The sequence below is a fragment of the Staurois parvus genome, unplaced genomic scaffold (assembly GCF_062004578.1).
Source record: "Staurois parvus isolate SC_StPar_1 unplaced genomic scaffold, SC_StPar_1.0 ptg000004l, whole genome shotgun sequence".
NCBI lineage: Eukaryota > Metazoa > Chordata > Amphibia > Anura > Ranidae > Staurois > Staurois parvus.
Genome location: NW_028317800.1, coordinates 2,998,042 through 3,012,491, shown reverse-complemented (window position 1 = coordinate 3,012,491; position 14,450 = coordinate 2,998,042). Strand labels below are relative to the sequence as shown.

Below are 14,450 nucleotides of genomic sequence, written 5' to 3'. Positions count from 1 at the left end.
TGTACTAATGGCACTGGTTGGGTAATGGGGTGATCAAAGAGTTAGCAGATACAATCAAAGGGTTAAATGTGCAAATCTAACCCATATGTGTAAAATATAGTGCTTTTACTCACAGTGTGGTGTTCTCTATTCTCTCCGTGGACTGACAAGGGGGTCACAGGCGAGTTCACACCCTTAAATAGAAAGCAACATAAGAGTACGTAAAAAAAAAAACCCTTACATTTTAAAAAAAATCTCAATACAGTATATTTTATTTTATTTTTTAAGCATCTTTTTAAAAATATGTTTATCAGAGTAGTGCAGTGTTACCATAGTAACCTTGCACTACTCTAGTAAGGTGATCAGGGATTTTTTTTTTTTAATTTGCAGGAGCAATAAACAGTATTGCTTCTGCAAAGCAAAGCTTGCCTTGAACTGTCAGGAATGGGTTAAGTTCATGACAGTTCAAAATAATAGTGATCTGTGATTGGCTAGAGCTGATCACATTATATAGGGTGCTGTGATTGGCCCCATGTACCATGTGAGAGCTGTGCACCAATCACAGCTCGCCAAGAAGAGAAGCAGAGCTGTTATGAATCACACTGATTCATAACAGCTTTGCTAACATTGTGATCATATGATCGCATAGTGTCCAGTGAACACAGTGGTTATGGGTGGGGAGTGCTAGTGGCAAGCGGTTAAAGGATAAGTTCACCAGGTAGTTGCAGGTAAAAAATGTGCATTCATTATTTTTTTTAGGAGCCTGTAAAACATTGCACCTATGATCAGCAGATCTCGAATGCAGTGTCAGGCTCCTGCAGACTGTGTAGATGTCTGCCCCTACCTCCAATACGGATAAGCAGTTACCGAATGACAGGAAGGGCGAACTACCTAGAGCGCTCATCAGCACCCTAGTAATGCATTGAGAACGACAAGCCATCAGCCACATAGGCTGACGATACTTGTAGTTTGTTAATGTACAGAACTCTGTGAATGAATGACGTAGCCATGTGCACCCACACAGCCGCCCTCTTTTTGAATTGTGAAAGTGGGTGCGGGGTGAAGATCCCTGGCCTGCTGTCACAGGACAGAGGGGGGATTGGGGGGAGCGCAGGCAGATGCTGAACATGTTATATGTTACACCCTAAAGATGGGTGTTTACATGTAACATGCTCACAAAGGTTAACTTATCCTTTAACAAAGTGTCTGACCCTTTATACCTGCCCTTGCCTAAAATGTGGGAAATGAACTCTCTTGCGCTCTATGACCCAACCGGGGGTAGATAGATGGGACCAGGACTTGCAAGTTTCTACCACCAGTCCATATGGGGTTGTGCAGCTCCAAAGGGCTTCGAAGGGCATCCCTTCTTCATCAGAGCATGCTCTGATGAAGAAGGGATGCCCTTTGAAATGCGTCAGCTGTACCGAGTGTCCACTCCTATGATGGGACTCGCGCAGGCTGCTTCAATCCTTAGCCCCCTTGAGGACTTACATGCTTGATATTCTTCTTTGTTTGTGAGTATTATTCTGTATCTTATATATATTGGCTTATTGAGGTAATGCACAAGGTTTGTGCGCTCTTTGCTTGCCTAAAATGTAATTAGGGGGTGCTTTAATTATTAATGCATGCTTTGTCTCTTCTGCATTAAAGTTACCTACATGCCAGTCCACATACATACAGGGGTGTACAGTGAGCCGCACACACGTAGCTCACTGTAGAAATTTGGGAATGCTGAAGCCTACAGAACACCCAGGCATGCGTGGGAGTGAGATCATATTGCTCCAGCTAATGAAAGCGGCCTGTGGTTGATACCAGTAAGCCGGCTGCTCTCAGATGTCAGTGGCTCCTGGATGCCACATCGCTAGATTGAAGGTTAGTATAGTTACGCTTTAAAGCTGAACTGCAGGAATTAGGCCGCCAATAGAGCCTACCATAGCGGAGAATAAGATAAGTATTTCTCTTTATTTTAGCCCTAAACTTAGCCAGCAGTTAACCCTTGCAGTGCGGAAGGGCATTTTGTCTAATTCCTAGAGTTCAGCCAGAAAGCATTGCTAGTCCTTTGTGTTTTTCATTCAAACTCCAAATGTGGATGGTGGAAAAATCATGGAAGCAATTTGTGCATTCTGTTGAACTGGTTATTTTGGTTTATATAATGGTGGTTTTCAGAGTGAAATTGCTCATATCCTCAAGAGCCTATATTTCAAGCAATGTATATCCTTGTAATTAGAGATGAGCGAAGTATTTAAAAATTCGATTCGGCTGATTCGGCGAATTCGCGGAATAAATTCGATTCGAGTCGAATATATTCGCTGCGAATTTAACTTATAAAAAGGGTGTTTCTAGGCTTCAGAGAGCCTTTATATTAGTGCAGAACACTGTACTTTTAATTTAAATGCCCTTGGAGTCTGCTGGGGAAGAGAAATAATACTGTCAGTCAGTATGACATGCAGATGAGTGCCGTCGATCTTAGAATCACCGCACACTTCACTCATTTGGGCAGTCACGGGGCCAAAACCAGAGTGTGGAGCCACAGTGTGGCGGTGGAGGCAGCAGCAATGGGAGGCCATACAGCACCCTATGACAAAATGGAACCCACCAGCAGTGTGAGGAGACCTGAAAGTGGCACATGGCAGAGTGTGGCGATGGAGACAGCAGCAATGGGAGGCCGTACAGGGACCCATGAGACACTCTGCACCTGGCAGCAGCATAAGGAGGCGGTACAGGGGCCCATGACAGATTACGGGCCTGGCAGCAGCATGAGGAGTCGGTACGGGGGCCCATGGCAGATTACGGGCCTGGCAGCAGCAATGGGAGGCCCGTAATCTGCCAGCACCCTATGACAAAATGGAACCCACCAGCAGTGTGAGGAGACCTGAAAGTGGCACATGGCAGAGTGTGGCGATGGAGACAGCAGCAATGGGAGGCCGTACAGGGACCCATGAGACACTCTGGACCTGGCAGCAGCATGAGGAGGCGGTACAGGGGCCCATGGCAGATTATGGGCCTGGCAGCAGCAATGGGAGGCCCGTAATCTGCCAGCACCCTATGACAAAATGGAACCCACCAGCAGTGTGAGGAGACCTGAAAGTGGCACATGGCAGAGTGTGGCGATGGAGACAGCAGCAATGGGAGGCCGTACAGGGACCCATGAGACACTCTGGACCTGGCAGCATCATGAGGAGGCGGTACGGGGGCCCATGGCAGATTACGGGCCTGGCAGCAGCAATGGGAGGCCCGTAATCTGCCAGCACCCTATGACAAAATGGAACCCACCAGCAGTGTGAGGAGACCTGAAAGTGGCACATGGCAGAGTGTGGCGATGGAGACAGCAGCAATGGGAGGCCGTACAGGGACCCATGAGACACTCTGGACCTGGCAGCAGCATGAGGAGGCGGTACGGGGGCCCATGGCAGATTACGGGCCTGGCAGCAACAATGGGAGGCCCGTAATCTGCCAGCACCCTATGACAAAATGGAACCCACCAGCAGTGTGAGGAGACCTGAAAGTGGCACATGGCAGAGTGTGGCGATGGAGACAGCAGCAATGGGAGGCCGTACAGGGACCCATGAGACACTCTGGACCTGGCAGCAGCATGGGGAGGCGGTACAGGGGCCCATGACAGATTACGGGCCTGGCAGCAGCATGAGGAGTCGGTACGGGGGCCCATGACAGATTACGGGCCTGGCAGCAGCAATGGGAGGCCCGTAATCTGCCAGCACCCTATGACAAAATGGAACCCACCAGCAGTGTGAGGAGACCTGAAAGTGGCACATGGCAGAGCGTGGCGATGGAGACAGCAGCAATGGGAGGCCGTACAGGGACCCATGAGACACTCTGGACCTGGCAGCAGCATGAGGAGGCGGTACGGGGGCCCATGGCAGATTACGGGCCTGGCAGCAGTAATGGGAGGCCCGTAATCTGCCAGCACCCTATGACAAAATGGAACCCACCAGCAGTGTGAGGAGACCTGAAAGTGGCACATGGCAGAGTGTGGCGATGGAGACAGCAGCAATGGGAGGCCGTACAGGGACCCATGAGACACTCTGGACCTGGCAGCAGCATGAGGAGGCAGTACAGGGGCCCATGACAGATTACGGGCCTGGCAGCAGCATGAGGAGTCGGTACGGGGGCCCATGGCAGATTACGGGCCAGGCAGCAGCAATGGGAGGCCCGTAATCTGCCAGCACCCTATGACAAAATGGAACCCACCAGCAGTGTGAGGAGACCTGAAAGTGGCACATGGCAGAGTGTGGCGATGGAGACAGCAGCAATGGGAGGCCGTACAGGGACCCATGAGACACTCTGGACCTGGCAGCAGCATGAGGAGGCGGTACAGGGGCCCATGACAGATTACGGGCCTGGCAGCAGCATGAGGAGTCGGTACGGGGGCCCATGGCAGATTACGGGCCTGGCAGCAGCAATGGGAGGCCCGTAATCTGCCAGCACCCTATGACAAAATGGAACCCACCAGCAGTGTGAGGAGACCTGAAAGTGGCACATGGCAGAGTGTGGCGATGGAGACAGCAGCAATGGGAGGCCGTACAGGGACCCATGAGACACTCTGGACCTGGCAGCAGCATGAGGAGGCGGTACGGGGGCCCATGGCAGATTACGGGCCTGGCAGCAGCAATGGGAGGCCCGTAATCTGCCAGCACCCTATGACAAAATGGAACCCACCAGCAGTGTGAGGAGACCTGAAAGTGGCACATGGCAGAGTGTGGCGATGGAGACAGCAGCAATGGGAGGCCGTACAGGGACCCATGAGACACTCTGGACCTGGCAGCAGCATGAGGAGGCGGTACAGGGGCCCATGACAGATTACGGGCCTGGCAGCAGCATGAGGAGTTGGTACGGGGGCCCATGGCAGATTACGGGCCAGGCAGCAGCAATGGGAGGCCCGTAATCTGCCAGCACCCTATGACAAAATGGAACCCACCAACAGTGTGAGGAGACCTGAAAGTGGCACATGGCAGAGTGTGGCGATGGAGGCAGCAGCAATGGGAGGCCGTACAGGGACCCATGAGACACTCTGGACCTGGCAGCAGCATGAGGAGGCGGTACGGGGGCCCATGGCAGATTACAGGCCTGGCAGCAGCAATGGGAGGCCCGTAATCTGCCAGCACCCTATGACAAAATGGAACCCACCAGCAGTGTGAGGAGACCTGAAAGTGGCACATGGCAGAGTGTGGAGATGGAGACAGCAGCAATGGGAGGCCGTACAGGGACCCATGAGACACTCTGGACCTGGCAGCAGCAAGAGGAGGCGGTACAGGGGCCCATGGCAGAGTGGCGAAGCGTAAGCAGCTTAAATTGAAGGCCATACAGAGGCCTATGTTAAAAATAATAACATGTTTGGGGCATGATTCATGGCGGATTTAGTCAGTTGTGTCAGGAACTGGTGGTTTGAAATCCAGACTAATCCACGCCTGATTCATTTTCACAAACGTGAGTCTCTCCACACTTTGGGTGGACAGTCGTGTCCTCCGCGGAGTTACAATACCTCCTGCCGCACTAAACACGCGCTCCGATGCCACGCTACTGGCCGGGCATGACAGCCTTTCAAGGGCAAATTCAGCTAGTTGGGGCCAAAGGTCAAGTTTCGTTGCCCAGTAGTCAAGGGGATTGTCTACCTCGGTTGGCAGGGTAGGCCCAAGCCTGTTGTTTGAGGTCCTGCTCCAGGTCCACCTGATGCTGCTGCGGCTGGTTAGTAGTTTCCTCACTGCGCTGGTGAAGAAAGCTACTCATCATCGACTGCAGACTGAGGCAGCCGCTGCTGGTGGAGCTGCCACTGCTCCTACCACCCCACCCCTCCCCTGCTGCCATGGCAGCGGAACGCGAGCGCACAGGGCCCACAGTGTCTGAGGATGGACGTTGGCGCAGAAAGGCAGAGACCAACTGACTACATAGGTGGTTTTTATAGTACGTTATTTTGGCCTCCCTCTCAGCAGGTGTGAAAAAGGCCACCATTTTTGAACGGTAGCGAGGGTCCAACAAGGTGGACAGCCAAAAGTCATCCCTCTGTCTGATGGTTATTATTCGGCTGTCGCTACGCAAGCAACCGAGCATGCTATGGGCCATTTGTGCCAAGGAATGCGAGGGACTCCCTGCCTCCATCTCCACAGCATACTGCCACGGTGCGTCTGGGTCCTCTGTCTCCTCCTCCTCCTCTACCAGATGCTCCTGCTCCTCCACTCCTGTCCGCTGAGTGGAAAAACCACCCATTTCACTCAATAATATCTGAGCACCAATGTCCTCCTCTACCTCCTCCTCTTCTTCCTGTCCTGCCCCCACAGGGGTCATGTGGCATTGAGATCTGTGCGCCACGTCTACCGCACCCTGACCAGCCATTGTTAACAGCATTTGTTCCAGGACGTGCAACAGAGGAATGACGTCGTTCATCCCATAGTCCTGCCGACTCACGAATAGCGTGGCCTCCTCAAAGGGCCTGAGCAAGCGGCAGGTGTCACGCATGAGCTGCCAATGGCTGACATCTAAGTTACACAGGGGAGTACCTTTATCCGCTTGTAACATCAGGAAATCGGTGATGGCCTTTCGCTGTTCGTAAAGGCGGTCTAACATATGTAGGGTTGAATTCCACCTTGTTGCAACGTCGCAGTTCAGGCGATGCTGTGGAATTCCGTTCTGCCGCTGCAGCTCAAGGAGGGTGTGCTTTGCGGTGTAGGAATGGCTGAAATGCATGCAAAGTTTACGTGACATTTTAAGGATGTCTTGCAGTGGGATGGTGGATTTTAGGAACCGCTTGACAACCAGATTGAACACGTGAGCCATGCATGGCGCATGGCACAACCTTCCTTGACGCAGAGCAGACACCATGTTCTTTCCGTTGTCGGTCAACATGGTTCCGATTTTCAGTTTGCACGGAGACAGCCATCTGTCGATTTCTCTGTTCATTACACTCAGAAGTTCCTCCCCTGTGTGACTACGTTCGCCAAGGCATACCAGGTGCAGCACAGCGTGACACCGTTGCGCCCTGCACATGTGATATGCCGGTCGGGTAATGGGACTTGGCACGGGGGTGGCGGCTGAGGACACGGCAGAAGAAGAGGTGGTAGAGGCGGACATCTTTTGTGGACCAAGGACGTGCAAACGTGGAGGCAAAAGCGGCGTGACCTGTCCAAGTTGCTGGTGCGGCTGTGCCGGCACCACGTTCACCCAGTGGGCCGTAAATGACATGTACTGTCCCTGACCGTAGTTACAGCTCCACACGTCGGCGCTGCCGTGCACTTTGGCAGAGACCGACATGCTCAAAGACTGGCCCACCATCTCTTCTACATGTGAATGCAGGGCTGGCACTGCCTTTTTGGCGAAGAAATGCCGGCTTGGCACTCTCCACCGTGGCGCGGCACAAGCCATCATTTCTCGGAAAGGTGCTGAGTCCACCACTTGGAAAGGGAGGGACTGCAGCACCAGCAACTTGGACAGGAGGACGTTCAGCTTTTGCACCGTCGGGTGCGTGCTCGCAAACTGTTGTCTCTTGGAAACGGATTCCAAGAAAGACTGCTGACGGAATCCGTGAAGAGGAGTAGCAGGAGAAGGAGCATCTGAACGAGCGGAAGATGCCAACAAGCATCTTCTCTTCTCTTCTCCTGATGATGCGGAAGCAATAGCCTGATGACGACGAGGCTGCCAAGTGCGATCAGCCTCATCATCATCAATTAGGGTCTCCGCCTCACTACTAGCCCCCTCGGCTGCGTGTGGGTCAGGAGACAGACCTGTCTCTAGACCGGCTACCGAGTCACTCTCCTCGCCAGTACTTCTTCGCCTGGCTGCTGAAGAGGCGGATGTCTCCCCCCGTTCCTGACCGCCCTCTGTTAGCTCTTCCTCACTGTACAGTGGGGCTGAGCCCACAGCATGCGATACTTCGCTTGGTGAGGGAACACCAAAGGACAGGGGCAGGTAGAGGTCACGTGATTTCAGTGGGCTTGCTCCCGGGCCATGCCAACTAACGGTTGTGTCTGACGTACCCACCCACCGTTGGCTGTAGGTGTCAGAGGTGACCTGGGAAGAGGAAGACGACCGAGCCAACCAATCGATGACGGCAGGGTTGTCGGTGGAGACACGACCGCTGGATGACACCGGGAGCACTGGCCTCTGGCTGCGACTAGTGCTGCCTCGACCCCTTCCTCTGCTGCCACGTCTGCTCGCTCCTGAAACATTGCCTCCTCTGCCACTCCTCTGCGTGTTGTCTGACATACTCTTTAATTCAACGATTCTGTGTCCCTGAGTAACAATTCTGTGTCCCTGAGTAACGATTCTGTGTCCCTCAGTAATGATTCTGTGTCCCTCAGTAACAATTCTGTGTCCCTGAGTAACAATTCTGTGTCCCTGAGTAACAATTCTGTGTCCCTCAGTAACGATTCTGTGTCCCTGAGTAACAATTCTGTGTCTGTCCCTGAGTAACAATTCTGTGTCCCTGAGTAACAATTCTGTGTCCCTGAGTAACAATTCTGTGTCCCTGAGTAACAATTCTGTGTCCCTGAGTAACAATTCTGTGTCTGTCCCTGAGTAACAATTCTGTGTCCCTGAGTAACAATTCTGTGTCCCTCAGTAACAATTCTGTGTCCCTGAGTAACAATTCTGTGTCTGTCCCTGAGTAACAATTCTGTGTCCCTCAGTAACAATTCTGTGTCCCTGAGTAACATTTCTGTGTCCCTGAGTAACAATTCTGTGTCTGTCCCTGAGTAACAATTCTGTGTCCCTGAGTAACAATTCTGTGTCCCTCAGTAACAATTCTGTGTCCCTGAGTAACAATTCTGTGTCTCTGAGTAACAATTCTGTGTCCCTGAGTAACAATTCTGTGTCCCTCAGTAACAATTCTGTGTCCCTCAGTAACAATTCTGTGTCCATCAGTAACAATTCTGTGTCTGTCCCTGAGTAACAATTCTGTGTCCCTGAGTAACAATTCTGTGTCCCTCAGTAACAATTCTGTGTCCCTCAGTAACAATTCTGTGTCCCTCAGTAACAATTCTGTGTCTGTCCCTGAGTAACAATTCTGTGTCCCTGAGTAACAATTCTGTGTCCCTCAGTAACAATTCTGTGTCTGTCCCTGAGTAACAATTCTGTGTCCCTGAGTAACAATTCTGTGTCCCTCAGTAACAATTCTGTGTCCCTCAGTAACAATTCTGTGTCTGTCCCTGAGTAACAATTCTGTGTCCCTCAGTAACAATTCTGTGTCCCTCAGTAACAATTCTGTGTCCCTCAGTAACAATTCTGTGTCTGTCCCTGAGTAACAATTCTGTGTCCCTCAGTAACAATTCTGTGTCCCTCAGTAACAATTCTGTGTCCCTAAGTAACGATTCTGTGTCCCTAAGTAACGATTCTGTGGCCCTAAAGTCTCTCTGGCCCTAACTCTGTCCCTAATACAGACAGGTCTGTCTCTCTTGAATGACCGGAGGCTAATGGAGAATTGTAAGATGGCCGCAATTTATAGCTCCACCATTACACAGTGCTGGCTGGCTGGCTGCTGATTGGCTAATGCAATCACATGTCATGAATGAATGCATTATGGGTCAGCGCGCCTTGTCTGCGTGCCTTCCCAGAGATCCCCGCTCCGTCGCCACACATGTCACCGCCATTTTTGGGAAAATTCGATTTGTGCATCCGAAGTTGGCTAATTTTCGGATTCGGCGCGAATCGAATATTTCCCAATATTCGAAACGAATTCCACTTCGCCATGTTCGATTCGCTCATCTCTACTTGTAATAAACATAAAGGATAAAAAAGGTGACCACACTAGAATATACCAAAATTAGAATGCTGATACATTTACTATGCTCAGTTCACAAAGCTAACACAACGATAGGTCTAAGATTAGAAATTACAACTAAAAGGCTGAAATGTAGATTCTTATCCTTGTGTTGATGATTTGTGAATTGGGCCTGTTATCATCACATAACTATAATATTAAAAGTAATAATAATAATCAGTATCATAATAATAGTAATACTGTTACTATCTTATGTTGAGCAAAAACTTTTACACAATGGTAAATTTTAACAACAAATTGGGTTATTTTTCTAAATGAGTAGAGGCTGTTAACTTAGCAAAACTTAGCTTGCAGGGGTGTGTTCAACTGGCCACCAAAGTGGTTGCAAAATCCACAAGCTTCATTCCGGGTTCTTCTGGAAATCAACCCCACAGCAAATACTGACCCATGCTCTCTGTTGGCTTTGCCAGGAATACTTTCTAAAGCCACCACCACTATGCAGAAGTAGAGGAAGACCAAGTTCTGGATACAGAAGGATTTTTTTTAACCGAGCGGCAGGTAGCTGCGGGGATCACAAGATGGTGCTGATTCATGTACTTTCTCCTTCCTGAAGAGCTTGCTATATACCTCCAGACTGGGCAGCTCACCACAGTTGACACTCAACACTGAACACCACCTTTCTTCTGATGAGTCTACCCCACAGATACCTCCACTACACAGAGCCCTTCTAAAACAAAGTGAATTTTCAGTTTGCAAAAGTAAATGTTAGTAAATTAGTGGAAGCTAGGTTATATATCCAAACCAAATGAGGGAAATTCAAATGTAAAAGATTTTTGCTAGTACATAATAATTTCATGTTAAAGGGTAACTCCACTTTTGTGGGAACAAAATAACAAATAAAAAAACATAAATAAAAAATAATTATAAATCAATTAAAATGTAATTTGCATATACAATTGATACACAAGTCATATTGGTGTAACTGAATGTTATTAAAAAATTACCTTTCCTTATAAATCTTCAGCACTGCAATTTGCAATGCAATATGGCAACCTGGAGGTGTTCTGTACACAGATGGTGTAGAGAATGTGCCCCAAAAATGTAATTTCCTGTGTGTGTGATTGGCTCACTGATTTTTCCAGAAGTCTGCACCAAGATACAAGTCAGATTTTGGGAAGCCCCTGCAATATAAATGTCAGCTTCTCCCAAAAGGGAAGTCACATCTAAAGGGATGCAGACCCTGCCACTTTCCTCATTATTTATTTCAGGTACTTATATAGCGCTGTCACTTATATAGCGCTTTACATATATATAATGTACATTCACATCAGTCCCTAACCCTCAAGGGGCATACAATCTAAGCTCCTTAACTCACATTCATATACAAGGGCCAATTTAGACAGGATCCAATTAACCTACCAGCATGTCTGTGGAGTGTGGGAGGAAACCGGAGTACCTGGAAGAAACCCACACAGTCACAGGGAGAACATGCAAACTCCAGGCAGGAGGTGCCGTGGTTGGGATTCAAGCCAATGACCCTAGCACTGCCAGGTGAATGTGCTAACCATAGCCACTGTGCTGCCCACATTAGAACCCTGAAAGTGCAGCAGCTGAATTGTAATTATAAAATCACTCCCATTCATATTCATTTTGCACGTGGATACAAACAAACAGCAATTCCTTCAGAATAACAAAAGGTAGGAATCTGCAACAAAGTATGTTAAAATCCCTGTAATGTACATAGATCACCCAGGGGGGAACTTTTTTTCAAAAGTGGAGTTTCCCTTTAACATGAACATAGCTTCACCTTGTATAATAACTTTTGTATTGCTACGTGAACAGTCTCTACTCCTTAACCATTTGCCACCCGGCCAATGGCCGTTTGGTGGCTTGAAAGTTGCTTCTCCACTCCGGGTGCACGCCATTTGGCGTGCTCCCGCACATGTGCCGTTTGCGCTAATGCAGAGCGGCGCAGCGGCTCGATCTGTCACCGGGCGTGTACCTCGGACACGGCCGATGACAGATCCAAGTACCGGCTCCGTTGCAGGTACCATGTGACCTGCTGTGACCAATCACAGCAGGTCACATGACAGTTGTATACAATGGATGGCTTCATTCATGATGGTCACAGCTAATCACATGCACATGTCATGTGATTAGCTGTGACCAAATCACAGCTAAGCACAAAAAAAAAAAAAAGCTGAATGAATCCATTTCATTCAGGTAAATGCTTGCTTATAGCAAAGTATTTCTTTGCTATAAGCAAATTGTGTAAAAAAAAAAAAAATACTATGGTAACATTGTTCTACTTTGGTCATAGTAAAATATGAAAAAAAAAGTTAAAAAAAAATAAAAAAAAGTAATAAAAAATTAAAAATAATAAAAAAAAAATAAAATAAAAAAAAAAAAAATATATATTTTTTTCATACTGTCACCAGTCAGTGTCCCTGTTCACCGCCATGCCAGTTATATGATGACGCTGTACTGCACTGGTGACAGTATTTAAAAAAAAAATTGTGAAAATAATTTTTTTAATTTTTTCATTTTCCGAAAAATTATGACAAAAAAAATACAACTTCAAAAAACTCGCCATGCCTCTTATGAAGTACGTCGGACTGTCTACTCTGCAAAAAGGGGTCATTTGGGGGATATCTGTACTATTCTGACATTCTTAGACCTCAAGAAATTAGATTGGCCGTCAGTACTTCAGGATTGATCAATAATCAGATCTATACCATAGTTTGTGAACTCTATAACTTTCCTACAAACTAAATAATACATCCTAATTTGGGTTATTTTCACCAAAGACATGTAGCAGAATACATCTCGGCCTAAATTTATGAAGAACAATTATTTATTTGTAAATTTTTATAACGGAAACAAAGAAAAACGTGTATTTTTTTCAACATTTTTGGCCTTTTTTTGTTAATTTAGCAAAAAATAAAAACCCCAGCGGTGATTAAATACCACCAAAAGGAAGCTCTAGTTGTGTGAAGAAAATGATAAAATTTTAGTTTGGGTACAGTGTTGTATGACTGCGCAATTGTCATTCAAAGTGTGAGAGCGCTGAAACGTGAAAAATGGCCTGGGCAGGAAGGTGTAAAATTGCACGGTATTGAAATGGTTAAGTAAGTAAGTCAATGCCATTATATAGATACTAACAAACGGAGCCCATTCACTACAAATAACTATTTACAAACAAAAGAGGTTTATAAAATTCTTTAGTATAAAAGCAAAATCATTTAATCAGGTCATCAAAGCCAGTTTCTTGCATACCTATAAAAAGGGGAGTGAGAGACAGTCCTGATATTTCAGGACTTGTCAGTGTATGAGCACAGCTGAGGCTGGACTAGTCACTGTCATCCTGAGAACTGCTCTCTGTTGTCTTAATACACAGAATATTACTAGAATTTCTCCATGTCCTCACCTGTTCAGCTTATAGTATTATCCATCTGATGAACTCTTCAGACAGTGTGATGTTGTCTCCTTCTTTGCTGCACAGGAATGCTGGCGTCCACTTGTTGCTATAGTAACTGTAAAGCAGCTGCTATCTCTGGGTATCTAGGCAACGTGTCAACAAACCTGATGAAACCATGTCCTTGTGAAAGGCCAGCAAGCTGCTAAAACAAACCATTCCACTTAGCCTGTGCAAAATAGAAACAGCAGTAATACAATTCACTTACACCGTGTATATGACAATATGCCATTAAAAATATACCAACCAAACTATATGTATTAGGCTCCATGCACACAAGTGTTTTTTTTTTAAAGCTCAAAAAACGCTGGTGATAGCATTTTTTAGTAGCGTTTTAGGAGTGTTAGCGTGTTATTAGTGATTTTACAGAACATGTAGAGGAAAAAAATGTAAATGCTAGAAATGCGTTTAGCAGCGATTAGGAGCATTTAGCATTTTTTCTGCTTGAAAAACGCTCCAAAAAGCTACAAAAACAATTTTTGTTTCTGCTCCTAGATGCTGAAGGTCAAAAAAATGCTAATAGCATAAAGTATTGTGCATTGACATCTAGGTTAACACTATTTAGCTTCTAGGAGCAGAAAAAAAATGTTAATAACTAGGAGCTTAAAAAAAATGCTGGTGTGCATGGAGCTTTACAAAAACATCACATGTGAATACAGCTGAATGAAAGAAATGGCTCACGTGACCTTGGAGATCTCTAATTTGTTATCACACTATGGTGCTTAAGGTCTGGTTTGAAATCCTTCTTTAGGCTAGGTTCACACCTATATAGGTTGTGTCTGAGCCATTTCTGCATTGCATTGCGTTTTCGCCATGTTTTTGATGCAGGTTTTTTCTTTTTTTCTAATTTTTCTTGTTGCTAGGCAAATTTAAAATGCTAAACACATCAAAAACACGGCAAAAATGCAATACATGCTTTTCTGCAGCATTTCCATTGAAGTCTATAGAACCAAAAACGCAACTTTTTGCATTCAAAAAAGCCCCTGACCCTTTCCAAAAAAATGCACTGGGTGAAAACGCACAGCTGTGAACATGTCCCATAGGAAATCATGTTAAATGGACTGTACTGCGTTTCTGCAAAATGCAGAACGCTGCAGAAAAAGTTTAGGTGTGAACCTAGGTTAAGCCATTTCAGCATTACAGCAATTTTGTTTTCCCATTTTTTGCACAAGTAAAAATCTTCATTTTTGGCCATAAATTGATTTACGCTCCCAGAACATTATATATTTTCTAAAAGCATAGGCCCTGTAGAATAAAAAGATGATAGTT

The 14,450-nt window shown here is 46.9% G+C and overlaps 1 protein-coding gene across 2 annotated transcripts in view; it reads right to left on the bottom strand.

Annotated features, from left to right (window-relative positions):
* LOC149474437 (zinc finger protein 474-like) overlaps positions 1-13,333 on the bottom strand; it is a 62,350-nt gene extending 49,017 nt beyond the window's left edge. Inside the window, exons 1-2 of one of the 2 annotated variants that reach the window (XM_089673911.1) lie at positions 13,134-13,333; positions 114-173 (exon numbers count right to left, since the gene is read on the bottom strand). The gene's annotated coding sequence lies outside the window, so the exon portion shown is untranslated. The remainder of the gene's footprint in view (positions 1-113; positions 174-13,133) is intronic. The other variant, XM_089673950.1, reaches the window with a different exon arrangement.
* Positions 13,334-14,450: the final 1,117 nt, after the last annotated feature.